The sequence below is a fragment of the Cimex lectularius genome, unplaced genomic scaffold (assembly GCF_000648675.2).
Source record: "Cimex lectularius strain Harlan isolate CLEC.00 unplaced genomic scaffold, Clec_2.1 scaffold115, whole genome shotgun sequence".
Lineage (NCBI taxonomy): Eukaryota > Metazoa > Arthropoda > Insecta > Hemiptera > Cimicidae > Cimex > Cimex lectularius.
In genome coordinates this window covers 917,892-933,001 of record NW_019392707.1, presented here as the reverse complement: position 1 = coordinate 933,001, position 15,110 = coordinate 917,892, and the positions used below count along the sequence as shown (strand labels likewise).

The window sequence follows — 15,110 nt, the reverse complement described above, 5'->3', positions numbered from 1 at the left end:
TAGTGTAGCTCCGCAGTTTGTTAGTAAGTGTGTTGGTTCTGAAGTACTTCCTCTCGGATCGATGGCTCAAAGTGAGAATCAGAACTGTTTTTCCCCCATCACGCCAATCATTCCTGGCCACAAGGAAGTATCCTAGGTCCAATCCTGTACACCATCTTCACTGCTGACGTACCCACACTCTACTCACAACCTTATAAACCCACTCCAATCCTATCCTAGCCATAAAACCAATCCAACATGTAAACCTCATTACCGACTGGTGGCGGGAAGGTAAAGCCAACAAGTAACGTCCTTTTTTAAAAAAAAGATAGTTCCTACTCACAGTAGGTGAGTATTTCGATTATGATACGCGATCAAAAGTTAAATTTATCAATGATAAAAAAACAAAGTATATTAGATAAAAAAATTAAAAACTTAAAGTGCGGTTAAAAATAAAAATACTCATAAAGACCCAAAAACTCCAGTTAAATTTTACCCAACGGTTATAAACATAACAAACATGGTACTAAATAAAGAAGAAAACAATTTATTAAACAAAGGCTTAAAATTTGTACCTAAAACAGAATTGGATAAACAAAACTTACTGTGAGTGGGAACTTTCTTTTTAAAAAAGGATTGAACACCGCACTCACTCCATCATTCATCATTTCTATTAACAAATAACGTATTCGCTCAATCGTCAGAATCGTCCTGCCTGCCAATGCCCCTAAACAAAAACTTAATACCACCATCCAACCATCCAACTAAACCCACTGCCATGGGCTTTACTTAGATAGCTGACTCATCATATTCACTACTCAGTCACCTTCTGGGGCCAAAACCAACACTAAGCATACATAATAAACTAACGGCTTACAAAACATTCATCTGACAGATTTGGACTTACGGAGTCGAACTGCGAGTCGAAATTATCCAACATCCAACGAATCCAATCCTTTCTGTCCAAAGTTCTCCGCCGTATCCTCAATGCGTCACCAACCAAATCAAATTTTCATTTAAAAAATTTACTTAGGGCTGGATCGCGACAATGGATTCAAGTATGAAGTGGTACTTTTGGGCGTCTTTGAAACTTGCCCTTCCAAATCGGTTTCCAATAATGTCTCCAAATGTCGAGGATTCCCTATTTGAGCAAAAACAAAATTAACATTTCATTAGACCATTGGAAAAACCATTTGTTTCCCTCGTCCCATTAGTTCTACTTTATAATTAAATGTTAATTCTATCCCCCCTACGCTTAACACATCCAGACTTGAAGAATTGACGATTGATAAGTGGATGTCGATATCGTAATGGACTGTGCTAATCTGTAAGCAAGATATTTCAATTAGTTCTGCAAGTAAAAGTTTTCGAGCGTTGTGAATCATTTTTGAGAAAAATTTCCATCTTAATCAGTTTCTACTGATTTTTTTCAAACAACGATAAACCCGAACGTACCGCAGTTTCGACCGTCGATCGTAAACCGTTTCAATTATTAATCTGTCAAGCATTCGGTTAAAAATAACCATTCCTTTTTTAACTCGATGTAATTGCACATATTTAGGTTCTTTCATTAATGACGTCATTACATTATGACGTGTGTCAGTTACACGTGATGCTATTTTTAACCCCAATCGCGCATCGAGATGTACATCGATCGAAATCGGCATTTCTTTTCTTTTTCCGTCGGCGGGATTTTGGAAATTTCCCACTCGACAAGTACGACGGCTTGACGGCGGTTTGGCCGAGAACTGCTTTCAAGTGGTTCTTCTCATCAACCCAGATCCTTCGACCACTGCCAAAAGACTATTTCGGGCTCAGATTCGAGGACACGGACGCCGATTTAGATTCCTCGGTTGTCATGCCAAGACCCTGTTGTGACTGTTTCAGGATTTTGCCACCCAATTATGCAAACAGTGGAAATCAACCAATTTTTAAACCCGGTTAAGTTGGATAAAAGCCATTTTCGAAATGATCATTGGTGGGAAATCAATGCATAGTCAATGTTTTTAACTACATAATTTAACTAATTGGCATTTGAAATATTTTATTCCGGTGCCATTTATTGTTGTTTTATTGCTGTTTTCTTCTTATTTGGTTAGAATCGATTCCTTCTCATAGGAAACGTATTTTACCATTTTTAATTGGGTCTAAATCATAAAAGAAGTATGATTTCACAAATATAATTTAAATAGTTAAAAAATATTTATTTGAATCCTGTGCATACACTACAAATAGCTCCTAGTGCTTTAAAATCTAGTACTGCACCCGGAGGACATGTGTTATGAGAAGCAAGCCAATGCTGGCACACAGTTTCTTGTCGGGTTAAAGTGTGGAGGTCTCGGGGACATCGCCGTTTGAGGCAAAGTGGAGGGTTCTTTGGATGAGACGGAAGCTTGAGGAAGCGGGAATGGATTAATTCATTGACGAGCAGAATGTTATGGTGCAGACATAGTAAGGAGTTTTGAGAATTCTCCTAACGACTTTTGATTGGGTTTCTTGAATTCGTTGGATGTTACACTTGGTGGTTATTGATGGTGAATTTTATCCTCAGAAACCCAGTTTCCAACAATTTTACCAGTATTTCAGTTAACAATTCTATTTGGTAATACTTCGGCATATGTGCTGTTGACCCAACGCAACCATTAATCTGGGAACACACTTACCAGATGCAACGCTATGCGACGCTACCCGACGCAAATCCAAAGTCCATTTTTCTAAGATTGTATTACCCTTGTGCGCATCTGCCGATGCCACGCAACACTACCCTACTCTACGCTACGCGATCCTCACTGTCCAGATTTTCGTCGAGTAGCATCGAGTACAGTCGAAGACAAAAGAACCAGATACACATTTTCATTGCAAAGTATTATTGTCGTTATATTAATTACAGCATACTTATTTTAATATAAACCAAATTAGCCGAGATCAAAAATTCATTAGTTTTTATTTTAACAAAAATAAAACACCGGAATACCATTTTTTGATATAATGAATTTAACTAACAATTTGTTACCCGGTTTTGCTCATAAAATTTAACTAACAATTTATTTCATCGTTTTGCTCATAAAATTACACCATTTTCGTCGAGTACGGACACTAATAATTTTTGTAGTTTATTTAAAACTAAGTGTATGTAATTTTATCGTTATATTAATAACAACATTCCTATTTTAATGTAACCTAATTAAACGAGATCAAAAATTCATGTGTTTATAAAAATTATTTTATTATGATGGTTAGGAAGAAAAATGATCAAAACACCGGAATAACTTTATTTAAAACAATTAAGTTTAACAAACAATTTATTACATGGTTTTGCTCAAAATAATGCATTAAGAACAAAAGAGGCGTTGCGGTTGAGAGTGATTTTTGTGATACTCGCTGTGTGACTGTACGTGGCGTGCGCTTGACGTCGCATAGATGTGCACACCCTACCAAAATGAGACAAGGCGTCGGGTATCGTCGCATAGCGTAGCATCGGGTAAGTGTGTTCTCCGCTTTAGAAAGATGGCGCCACTTCGCGGGTATAAACAGGGAGGGACAAAACGCTGGTCATGAATATTCGTATAACCTTTGTTAAAAAAAAAATCTATTAAAGTGGCTACATTTTCTAGTCTAGATTCCATGACATATCATTAGCATTGAGTCTCCAAGCTATTGTACACTACAAGAAATTCATTTTATATTTTTTTAATTATTTTATTTGTAGACTGTACATATACTACATGTTACATATTACAAATGTCATCACAATACGTTTTTTCACACGGTCACAGCACTAATGTCAGCGTTGCAGCCGGCGGAGGACACATGCCATGAAAAACCATTGACGTTGTAATGGCATAGTGAACAAAAGTAATTGTAGTTTTGTCTCCAGTGTTGTTAATTGAAGTTTATCATTTCTGTTCTTAATTTAAAAAATAAGCTAGCCTTATTTATACCGATGGTTGATGTAATCTAGATCCTGATGTAACTGTTTGTAGTACAGGTGGAATCTTGCTGCGGATACATTGACCATTAGTCCCTTTCTCTCAACCTTAGCTTCCAGCATCTCCAAAAATGTTACAGCGAGGCCACTAATATATTCTGCGCTGAATCTGTTTACATCCATAGGGATTTCGTGTTGCTGAGCTCTTTCCAATCAGAACTTAACCCAACCAATCATTAAAAATGATAAAAGTATTTCTAAATTCTAATTCGTTTTTTATTCTAAATCCTAATTTTTCTAAATCCATACATTCTTTATACTCCCAAATTTGCGCTGTGTAACATGCCAAGTTCTATCAAAACCTAATTTGGCTAGTTTTATTTTTTCCATCAAACGTATCGTGAAATCAATGTGATGTCCATGATACCACCCAAATATTTATATGTTTCAACTATTTCTAAAATTTTATTTTTAAATTTCTATCTTTCCTTTGGTCGTAAATTACGTTTATTGTTTTTAAATATCATAATTTTGATTTAACATATTAATTTTAAGTTTCCAGTAGTCATAATACATTTCTAAATCTTCTATCATTTTTTGTAACACCAAAGGAGAGTCTGACAGTAATACCACATCATCAGCGTACATAACCGTTTAATATAAAAAGGTACTATGATATGTATAGTATTGCTTGTCACTTTGCTGCAGTGGGCACGAGAGTGTTGCGCCGATAAAAGTCGTACCGGGCGATTAAAGATGGCTTCATGTTGCATCACTATCGTATCGCTCCAGTGGGCAAGAGAGTGTTGCGCCGATAAAAGTCGTACCGGGCGATTAAAGATGGTTTCATGTTGCATCACTATCGTATCACTCGAGTGTGCACGAGAGTGTTGCGCCGATAAAAGTCGTACCGGGCGATTAAAGATGGCTTCGTGTTGCATCACTATCGTATCGCTCCAATGGGCACGTGAGTGTTGCGCCGATAAAAGTCGTACCGGGCGATTAAAGATGGTCTAAAGATGAAATTGTTTATGAATATGAACGTCTAACAAGCATAAATGTCTTACATAGAGATACGACAAATGATAACAAAAAATTCTACCATGGTCGAAGAAAAGCACAATCGACGGTTAATTTATAAGGGGAATTAGGTAGGCTTTCTCTCAGTCAACTATCGAACATGGGTCGTCATTGAAGAATTTCATCAATAATAAAAAAAAGTTTATTTATTTCAGTTAATTGTCAAAGTCTTCTAGCACTCGCCCAGGATTTATCAGATGGAGTTTTGCTAAAATCGTATTTCTTAATACTTTCGGGAACATCGCCGTATAATGAAAGTGTTGTATCCATAATTTTGAATGCATCCTTCAATTTAAACGTATATTGGTGGGTAGCTGGAGGAGTTGCTGTTATAAACATTCCGACAACAGCTTCTTTCGCACTTCATACTTAGAAATTAATTCACTGTAAGTTAATGTAGTCCCTGTAATAACGCANAAAGGTGTGGTTGAGATGGGAGGTTAGTGTCCGAGGGAATCGAAGTCACGATAGCTCAAGTGGTAGAGCAGCGGCGTGTCCTAGCCGAAGATCGTGGGTTCGAATCCCGCTTGTGACACTGACTTTTTTATCTCAAGTAAAAACCTTAATTATTTGGACTTTATGTTACAATGGCTTAAGATTAGAGCGTATATCAGGTGGGAGGAATGGTTTAACACCTTTCGGGTTACCTTCCCGGGATTATCAAATGCAACGCTCTCTTTAACGCACGCACGCACACATTAACAATTATTGCTCACCCTTTCAAGCATACTTTCACACTTAGTTTATCACGAACACATTCATCTCGTTCACTTACCCTTTCCCGCTTTCATTCACGATTACTCGTTTTCACGGGCCCATTCACAATCACTGGCTCACTCATTCACGCATACATTCACATAACTTACTCACTATTTCACACACGCAAGAACAAAAGCACACCTACTGTATTTCGGCCAAGCTAAGAATATATAAATAGAAACAACGAGCGGGAATCGCATAGTCCAACCTCTCAAGGCTTTAGAACTGGCAAGCCAGAATTATTGGAGAATATAAAATTACAAATTACAATTTATTGAATATTCCGGCTCATCGAGTAGTTAATAAATAATGGTAGGAGATTGTCAAGTTTGCTGAATTATTAAAATTATGTAGACCTCTGTTGAGTCGAGAAAGCTACAAATTAATACTAACTTTAAATAATACGAACGTTGACATTAGTGAAGAATTTATCGTAATTGACTGTCATTTACGACACACATGGACTTAATTCAGTTTTTACGATCGCTTTTACGTGAAGTTGGTGTCGTTTGGGTTTAGGATGGGAAACGGAGTAACAAAATAAATGAGCTTTTACCTAGTTTGAAGGTTGGTCGACACGCAAAGAGATTTCCATTCTGCATACAAATATCCCTGTTAAAGAATGTACTAAACTAATAAAAGAAAAATTTACGGAGAACTCTTACGAATTTGTAAATAATATATGCCTACTATTTAATTATTGTAAATTTAATGATATATTTTGTGATATGAAAGGGACCAATGACGTCTAATCCCCAATTTGTGATGAAATATTCATGGATAAGTTTGAAAAATATATATTCAAATCAAAAAACAAATTAATTAAATCTGTCCTTTTTTGGGACGCTGTGTAGACGATATTTTGTCTACATGGTCGGGAACATTAGAGAATCTAAAAGAATTCCTCCAATTAATTAATTCTTTACACACTAATATAAATTTTGCACTAGAAATAAAGAAAGTTGGGTGTTTAAACCTTTTGGACTTAAAACTGTCCGTAATAAATAATCTAACTGAAATAGATGTACAGTGGATGCCGCTTATAAGACTCACGGATATAAGGTTCAGTCGCCTATAAGACTCAGAATCGCGAGGAACAGTCCGGACGTATCCGAATATATTGCAAAAACTCGGTTATAAGCCTCACCACTTCCGACATAAGACTCAGTTTTTTCCACCGTCTTGCATGGCCTCAACCTGGTCAAGAATATTACAGGTCAAAAATGAGAGAAAAAAACCTTATCGCTCTTATTAACGAAACCTTAGAATCTCAGTCAACATCATCTTCAAATTCGACTTTGAAGGCTAACGACCTCGACAAGAAAATCAACATTCTCTCTTTATAACTGGCTAACTAAGAGTGGAATAAGGTTAGTGATGTGACCATTCGAAACTGATTTCGGCACTGAGATTTTGTCAAAACTGATGAAGAGCTGGAGAAGGAGGAAGATAGCTGTCCGATTGAGACGCCAGAAGACATTACTGTGAGGAACTACAAGGATTAGGTGGATATCGACCACAATCTTCAAACCTCTGAAGCGTATTCTGAGGATCAAATCTGCCAGTCCGTCATGAACGAAGCCAGCAGACGCAGAACATCGGATGCTAGGAACGATCACGTTGTTGACGAGGAGGAGACCGATGAAGTCGAAGTTCCACCCTCAAACTCAGAGGGCCTAAGGGCTCTAGGGGTGTTGAGGAGAGCTGTCCAGCACCACGGGAAAATAACAAAAAACAAACAAAAGTAACAAATTCCTTTAAACCATCTGAAATTATGAATTGATTATGTATGTACGTTTTGAAGACTTACCTTTATTTTATAGGTGAATGGCACGCTATGTCTATATGTATTGACAGCAAAAATAAAATTTGTGTAATAATAATAATAATAATAATAATAATAATAATAATAATAATGCTTTATTAAACATAAAAAAAAGGAAAAAAGACAATTTAGATTTTAAAGCATTGAAGGCCATGGATCTTGGATCCGTCTGCCAGAGGTCGTTGATTAAACAGTCAAAAACGAAAAATACACAATAAAATAAAATGAAAGTTATAGCCTACGCAATAAAAAGAAAAAAAAGGAGAAACAACAACTGCCAAAATGCGAAAGAGAACAAAAAAACAGGTTATACAAAAGAAATAAAAAATTGAAGTCATTAATTAATTCATATCTGTAATTCCATGCATGCCTAGCGTATCGAATTAAGGGCCGCGAATTTGAGCTACTCAAAAACCGTAACAGGTCAACCCTGGCGAGAGTGAAACATCCGAGATGCAACAACCGAATCTCCGCCAAGAAGTGGGATACAGTTTCAATAGTGCAAAATCTCACTTCTTAGCTTAAATAGCCATCGCAACTCATTGAGACAAAGACCGTCAAAATTATCTTCATGTAGGTCGAACAATGCAGGAGAAATTTGTACCTCCTTGTAAAGTGTGAGATGCGTAGATGCTTGGACACGTGACCGGCATTCTTCGCGATGTTGTTTATTAATTTGATTAATAAGAATTGAAAAATGGTCCAGTCACAGAGGTTGTCTAAGGGATATGAGGGAGGGCAAGTTGTACTTTTCAAACATTTCCAGTGAGCAAACCATGAAATATTAGTCTTTATGACCGCCAACGATGTTATTTTTGTGTATCTGGTATCGGGAGACATCAGAACTTTCACAATATAGGAGTAGTGAAGCTTAAGTGTATACACCAAAATTAAATCCAAGTTGGTTTCTAAATATAATATATAGTTTGGTGTACCAGATGGCAATGTGAACAACTTTCTTACAAAACAAAGTTGTACTTTTTCTATTGCTTCAAACCTCTGGTATCCCCACATTTGACAGCCATAGCACAGAATTGCACAACTTATCGCCTTAAAAATATTATACTTGACTTTAATAGGGATAATAGTCTGTGTATTACATACCTTCTAAAATCTTGTTTCTTTCGCTTATAAGGTTCATCCGCTTATAAAACTCACTTTTTGGGTCCCAAAGTGAGTCTTATAAGCGACGTCCACTGTATATAGAAAACCCACAACTACAGATACCACGATTCCAGCAGATTCTTCATATCCATGAACCCAAAACGCTGATGGATTCATTTGGCTCATGGACCTTACATCGAAACTCCCGTTAAGACATGCTAATTAAAAAAATAATTACAAACAAATAAAACATTTTTGAAAATCAAGAAATATGAAGACATAAATTGGTTGCTAGTAAAAAGAGTAAAAAAAATTAACTTGAAAATAACGACAGTCTGACTTAGCCATCTCACCGTAAATGAATCATTAGGTTTTCTTTGCTTGCCATGAATTGGGAACTGTCATAAACAGTAGGTAAATTTTGTAAACGAGAAGGTTTTCGAGTAGAGTAACTTAGAAACATCCTCTCAAAATCTGAAGACAAGGTTGACAACTTGTCACAAAGCGGGGTTAACTAGCTTACTCGTAACGATTGCGATATTAGATAACAGGACAACCTTTAATTGCTTTTGTAGATCTGAAATTTAATTTAAAAATAAACAATGATACCAACGTCTAAACTTATTAATTAGGAAGCAGCGTTGATTCCGTATTTGGTAGATTCCTTCACAAATTAGAATCAAGAATATTCATATGATATTTTAATTACCATAAACCAATAGTCTCTTTTCTAAAATATGATGAATCATTAATGATTTACAAATTAAAATTTGAATATTAATTCTATTCCGAGCTCGGATAGTGTAAATGTGGACTTTTCATCGGGCAGTGTCACTTTGTTAGTAATAATAATTAAAATATAATACTAACTTTTTAATTATTTTATCAGCGTATGTTTAATTATATAAATACTCAATTATACACAATTTTTTTAAAATGAAAAATTTGTGTCACAGGTGGGATTCGAACCCACGACTTTCGGCTAAATACGCCGCTGCTCTACCACTTGAGCTACCGTGTCTTCGATCGCCCATGGCAAATACTTCTCATTTCGACTCCCCGTTTTATTCCAATTGTAAGCAAATCGCGGCTTCATATAGAAACACTCGTCGTGGGTTCGAATCCCGCCTGTGACAAATTTTTCATTACAAAAAATTGTGTATAATTAATTGAGTATTTATATAATTAAGCATACTCTGATAAAACAATTAAAAAGTATATATTTTCTAAAATATGATGTCAAATATGTGTCAATCATTAATGATTTACAAATTAAAATTTGAATATTAATTCTATTGAGTATTTATAATATAAAAAAAAACTTTCAAAAGTAGCGACAATCTGATTCAGCCATCTCACCGTAAATGAATCATTAGGTTTTCTTTGCTTGCCATGAATTGAGAACCGTCATAAACAGTAGGTAAATTTTGTAAACGAGAAGGTTTTACAGTAGAGTAACTTAGAAACATCCTCTCAAAATCTGAAGACAAGGCTGACCACTTGCCACAATGCGGGGTTAACTAGCTTATTTGTAACGTTTGCGCTATTAAATAATAGGACAAAACGGCAGAGAAATGAAAACGGGAGTTAAAAAAATCATGCCTAAATCGAACAAACAGCTACTCAGTTTCAACAAAGGGAGGGAACTATATTGGTTTGGAAATTTGAAAAATGTAAAATTAAACATGGAGATCAATGCATAAATATTATAACAGATTATGATTTACCTTTAAATTTAAACATGTACCTAAATAATATTTGACATACAAATTAATCACTAATTTAAAATTATTTTCTGACGGTATTTATTGTATTTATTAGGATAATATTTAGTTGTGTTATAATTCACGTTTTTCCCACGTTCAAAATTGATCGGGGTTGAAACCGGCTTCTCATTGGAACGTATAGAAGGTGTTCCATCCTTTTTTTAAAATTTTTTCCTTCTTCTTCTTTAGCTCTCACGGCTGAATTAAAGCTATCGTCTCTCACTTAACGAAACATCGAACAGGAGACAGTTTACCGTAAGTTTCATTTCGAGGTTTATCGAAGGACGTGGAGAGAGGGGGCGTGCGAGAGGGTAACGACTTGCAGGTGACGTGATGGAGCTAAAAGCACACACTTTGTCTCCAGAACCAGACATCTTGCAGCCGCTCGCATCGCCCGAGCAGCTGCTCTCCCCTCGAACTTATCTCTCTTTTCTCTTACTGCTATGAACTCTACTCTACGCCTAATCAACTTAAACTAGAAAAAATTTCTTTCAAAGCTCATTTTTATAACTGTCATCCTAATACAAACGCCTGCTAATTCAAAAGATGAAAAAAAACTAAAGCTTGCAAAGTATGAGCGATTTTCTGGATAAGTTTCATATCGAGTGCTCCGTACGTTCTAGTTCCTATAAAAGGGTTAAAGTGCCAACGGATGCAAATGCATCAACCGGCAGATTGTGATCAGTGCACCATGTTCCGCATGCATCCTGTTTTTTTTCTTTGTTTTTTAACATAATCCTGAATTGTTGAGTATTAAGAATATTTTAGTGACCACTTGGTAAAGATTGATGGGTCAAAAACATAAAAACTCTGCAACATCAAATTTAGGGTAACGATGTTTTCTTATATTTTGACCTCAGCAGTTAATCTTATGATTCTTCCTTCTTGAAGGTGGGATAATAGGTCATCTCAAAAAAACCACAACCAGTTTTTATCCACAACGTTTCGGATTTATTTGAATCCTTCCTCAGGTGAGTTAACGCAATGGTTAAAAAAGTGGTCGTCAGTCATTAATATTTTATAACAATTTATTTAAAAAAAAAGAGCCAGTGTGGTACTTATTCAGACTAGAAACCTGTCTAGTCTGAATAAGTAGTTTTTAGTTTTTTTTTTTTTTTAGTTTTTAGTTTCTAGTCTGAATAAGTATTGGGTTGTCCGGAAAATAATGCAGGATTTTGGTATTAAACAAAAAAAAAGAAACTAGTTACTTTAAAGCAATGTTCTTTAATCAAAATAATTNTGTGGTTTTTTTGAGATGACCTATTATCCCACCTTCAAGAAGGAAGAATCATAAGATCAAATTTAGGTCGAAGACCACTTAGAGATTTCGGAAAAATTATACTTTCAAACGACGTTTTTACACATGTTTGAAATCTGTTAATAATTCTGGTTGTTTTTCAAATTGAAATATTTTCTGGTACGCTCTATCACATGGAAAGTTTGAAAAAATAAATCCCATCGAGAAAAATGATATAAAACCTCGTCTTTTCCTCAAAATTTCAAAATTTGAACGTTTTCTCCGTCATTTGAAATTATTCTTCATTATTTTTATAACGTTGGATTTTAAAAATATACTCAAAAATCTTTCCTAAGGCGAGTGGGATTAAGGCTATTGGAAAATAAATTAAATAAAAAAGGGGCAAAATATACAAAGGAGCTCGTTATCAAAATTTTCAAGATGTATTTGTTAGCCTCACAATTGTGTCTATGTAAATAAAAATGGTGAACATTACGTCCTGTTTTGCCACCCGTTGAAAGCATAATTACTTAATTAAACCTTAGAAATAATTTAGAACTTAAATGGTGCTTTTCCAAGTCCCACCGTGCTTTGAAGTGAATATATGTTTATTTTAAATAGTTTGGAAAATCGATGTAAGATACATTATATTTACAGTGCCATTGATCTATTTTCTTATTTTCACAATCGTCCCGAATTTTGCTTATTTAGTTTCTGTAATACATTAACAATTTGCACGAGTGGAAGGGTAAACGGATTTTGAAAAAGGATTTAAATATTGCGGATAACTTGTTTCAAATTTTTTTCCACTCAGACATTCATAATACACTTCCTTTTTCAGAAACAGATTCACAATCACTGTCTTCCACTTTCATGCACACATTCACAATTACTCACTTACACCTTCCCGCTCACATTCACAATCACTTACACACTTCCTCTTTCTAGCACATATTCACAATTACTCACTCACTGTTTCACCCCAAATTCATAAATACTTACCTACTCTTTCATGCATACATTCACAATTATTCACTTACTCTTTCAAGCCCATATTTACAATTACTCACTCACTCTTCCAACGCATCCACTCACAATTACTTTTTTAAACCCACATTTTCCATTAATCACTTACTCTTTCACGCACACACTTACAATTACACACTGACTCACTCATTCTTTCACGCATTCATTCTCACTTACTCCATCACGATACATTTACAACTATTTCCTCATTCACTTACCCTTGCCCCCATATTCATAATCACTTACCCACAAGTCTCTCTTTCACAAACTTATTCCCTCACTCACCTGTCGACCGTTAATTCTTTCATACATACTCATAATTTTTCAATTAATTAATATTTATGAAAGGTATTGGTTGAGATAAAAAAGTCAGTGTCACGAGCGGGAATCGAACCCACGATCTTCGGCTAGGACACGCCGATGCTCTACCACTTGACCTATCGTGACTTCGATCCTCTCGGACACTAACTTCCCATCTCAACCCCACCTTTTGAATTTTCCCTACTTTTTGCCATTTTTAAAATGTCGTGTAATCAATTTGATTCTCGGCGACAAATGAAATGGCCATGGAGAGCTTTAGTGGCAATGGCAAAAATCGAGTGGATCGAGGTCACGATAGCTCAGGTGGTAGAGCAGCGGCGTATCAAGCCGAAGGTCGTGGGTTCGAATCCCTCTCGTGCCATTAACTTTTTTCATCTCAACTAAAAACCTTAATTAATTGTAATTTATGCCTGGTCAAGTAGATCGGTACAGAAAAGTTAATTTCACTAAGTAAAAAGGACTATCAATATAGTATTAATTATTTCTAAAAGAGTAAGTGAATCAGCACGAAGTCTAAGTGTTCTAGGGGATGTAAATTAAAGTACTGTTTAAATTGCCTATAGACTAATTATTCCCATTTTATAGGCAAAAATTCTGAGAAATTCAAATTGTACAGATTGAAGGTTATAAATAGGTAGGCTGAGATGGAGAGTTGGTGTCTGAGAGGATCGAAGTCACGATAGTTCAGGTGGTAGAGCAGCGGCGTACCTAGCCGAAGATCGTGGGTTCGAATCCCGCTCGTGACACTGACTTTTTTATCTCAACTAAAAACCTTAATTAATTGAAAGATATTAATTGGTCAAGCGGACTACGAAAACTAAAGTATTTTTTATTAATTTTAATAAAGTAAGAATGTTTTCTTAGTATCGGAATTATAAGTATTGTTCCTATACTGTTACCAAATAGTATAAAAGTACGGTAAGAAAAGTCCGTTAAAACAGCGTATACGGAAGATTTTAATATTTTACTGTTATATTTGAGCGTCAAAACTTGCCAACTGTGCATTATGAACAGTGTACATGCCATAGTTGTGTTTTGAACTATCGCCACGCTTAAGATTTTTCTAAAATATGGGGTTGTAATATAGAGAAATAATTTTTCCTCGTTGTCAAAAGTGAGCCTGTCGTACAACCTGAGTTTATATAAATTCACGCACTCTTATTGATTAAATTATGACGGATGGGCGGATTTTGATATTTCGACATAGATGTTCCTTTTTCTGGCAAATAAAGATGTATCGGATTTGGAAAAGTGGGAAAACTTTTCGCTTTTGTAGGTGAATTTCATCAAGCCTGAAAACAGTCGGGTATCGAATTAAGCAGAAACTTTGCTTAAGCTTGTTCCTCCTGTTTTGCGATTACACTACGCAAAAGGCCCACTTCTCTTACGCAATAGGAGCGAAGGGCACGTTTCGTATCGGGTGACCATTTACGACTTGTTTATTTCATTAGGTTTGTCTTTTATTTTGTCATAATTTGACAAATTCACGAATTTTTTGGGGAAGTCGTCACGAATATTTTTTTTAAATCTCAGCATCCTTTTGGGCAAAATATCGCGCTTTCTATCGGTAAGTTTGTGGAACCATTTAATCGGACTTTCCCAAGCTACTGCAGTAAGTACTTTCCCAAAAGATTAACGGTAAACGAGTTGAAAGCGCTCGATTTATTGATCAGCCTGTCAATTATTCATGTATGTATGTATTTCTTCGTATTGAGACGTTTTGTCGCCTTGGAAAATTGGTCCAAATTGGCGGTTTTTTGTTTAGATTTCTTACCTCGCTTTAGAGTGAATTTTCTTGTGAGATATTATGTTGAGGTGTAAGTAAATCATTTGCTATTGTTCTTTCCCACGCGCAGTTTTTGTCGGTCAGGAAGGGTTCGCCATTTGGCCATCTTCTGCTGTCGGACTACGTTTTTCCTGCCCTTTTGTCCAATATCCATACTTGCAATCCATAATTACGTCGGCCTATATATTTTAGACGAAAAACTGCTGATTTCTCCATCTTCAGTGGTTGGTCTCTGCGTTTCACCGCCCTTTTTCCCACTTAGTTTGCCCTTAGCGTGGCTGACTTACAGTCGAAAGCAA

The 15,110-nt window shown here is 35.7% G+C and overlaps 1 protein-coding gene and 1 non-coding gene across 8 annotated transcripts in view; both read left to right on the top strand.

Annotated features, from left to right (window-relative positions):
* Positions 1–15,110, top strand: part of LOC106666867 (myocyte-specific enhancer factor 2) — a 209,081-nt gene that overhangs the window by 86,398 nt on the left and 107,573 nt on the right. The window lies entirely within an intron of this gene.
* On the top strand, positions 13,699–13,771 carry Trnag-acc. Its single transcript has one exon. It is a non-coding gene; the product is annotated as a tRNA-Gly (tRNA).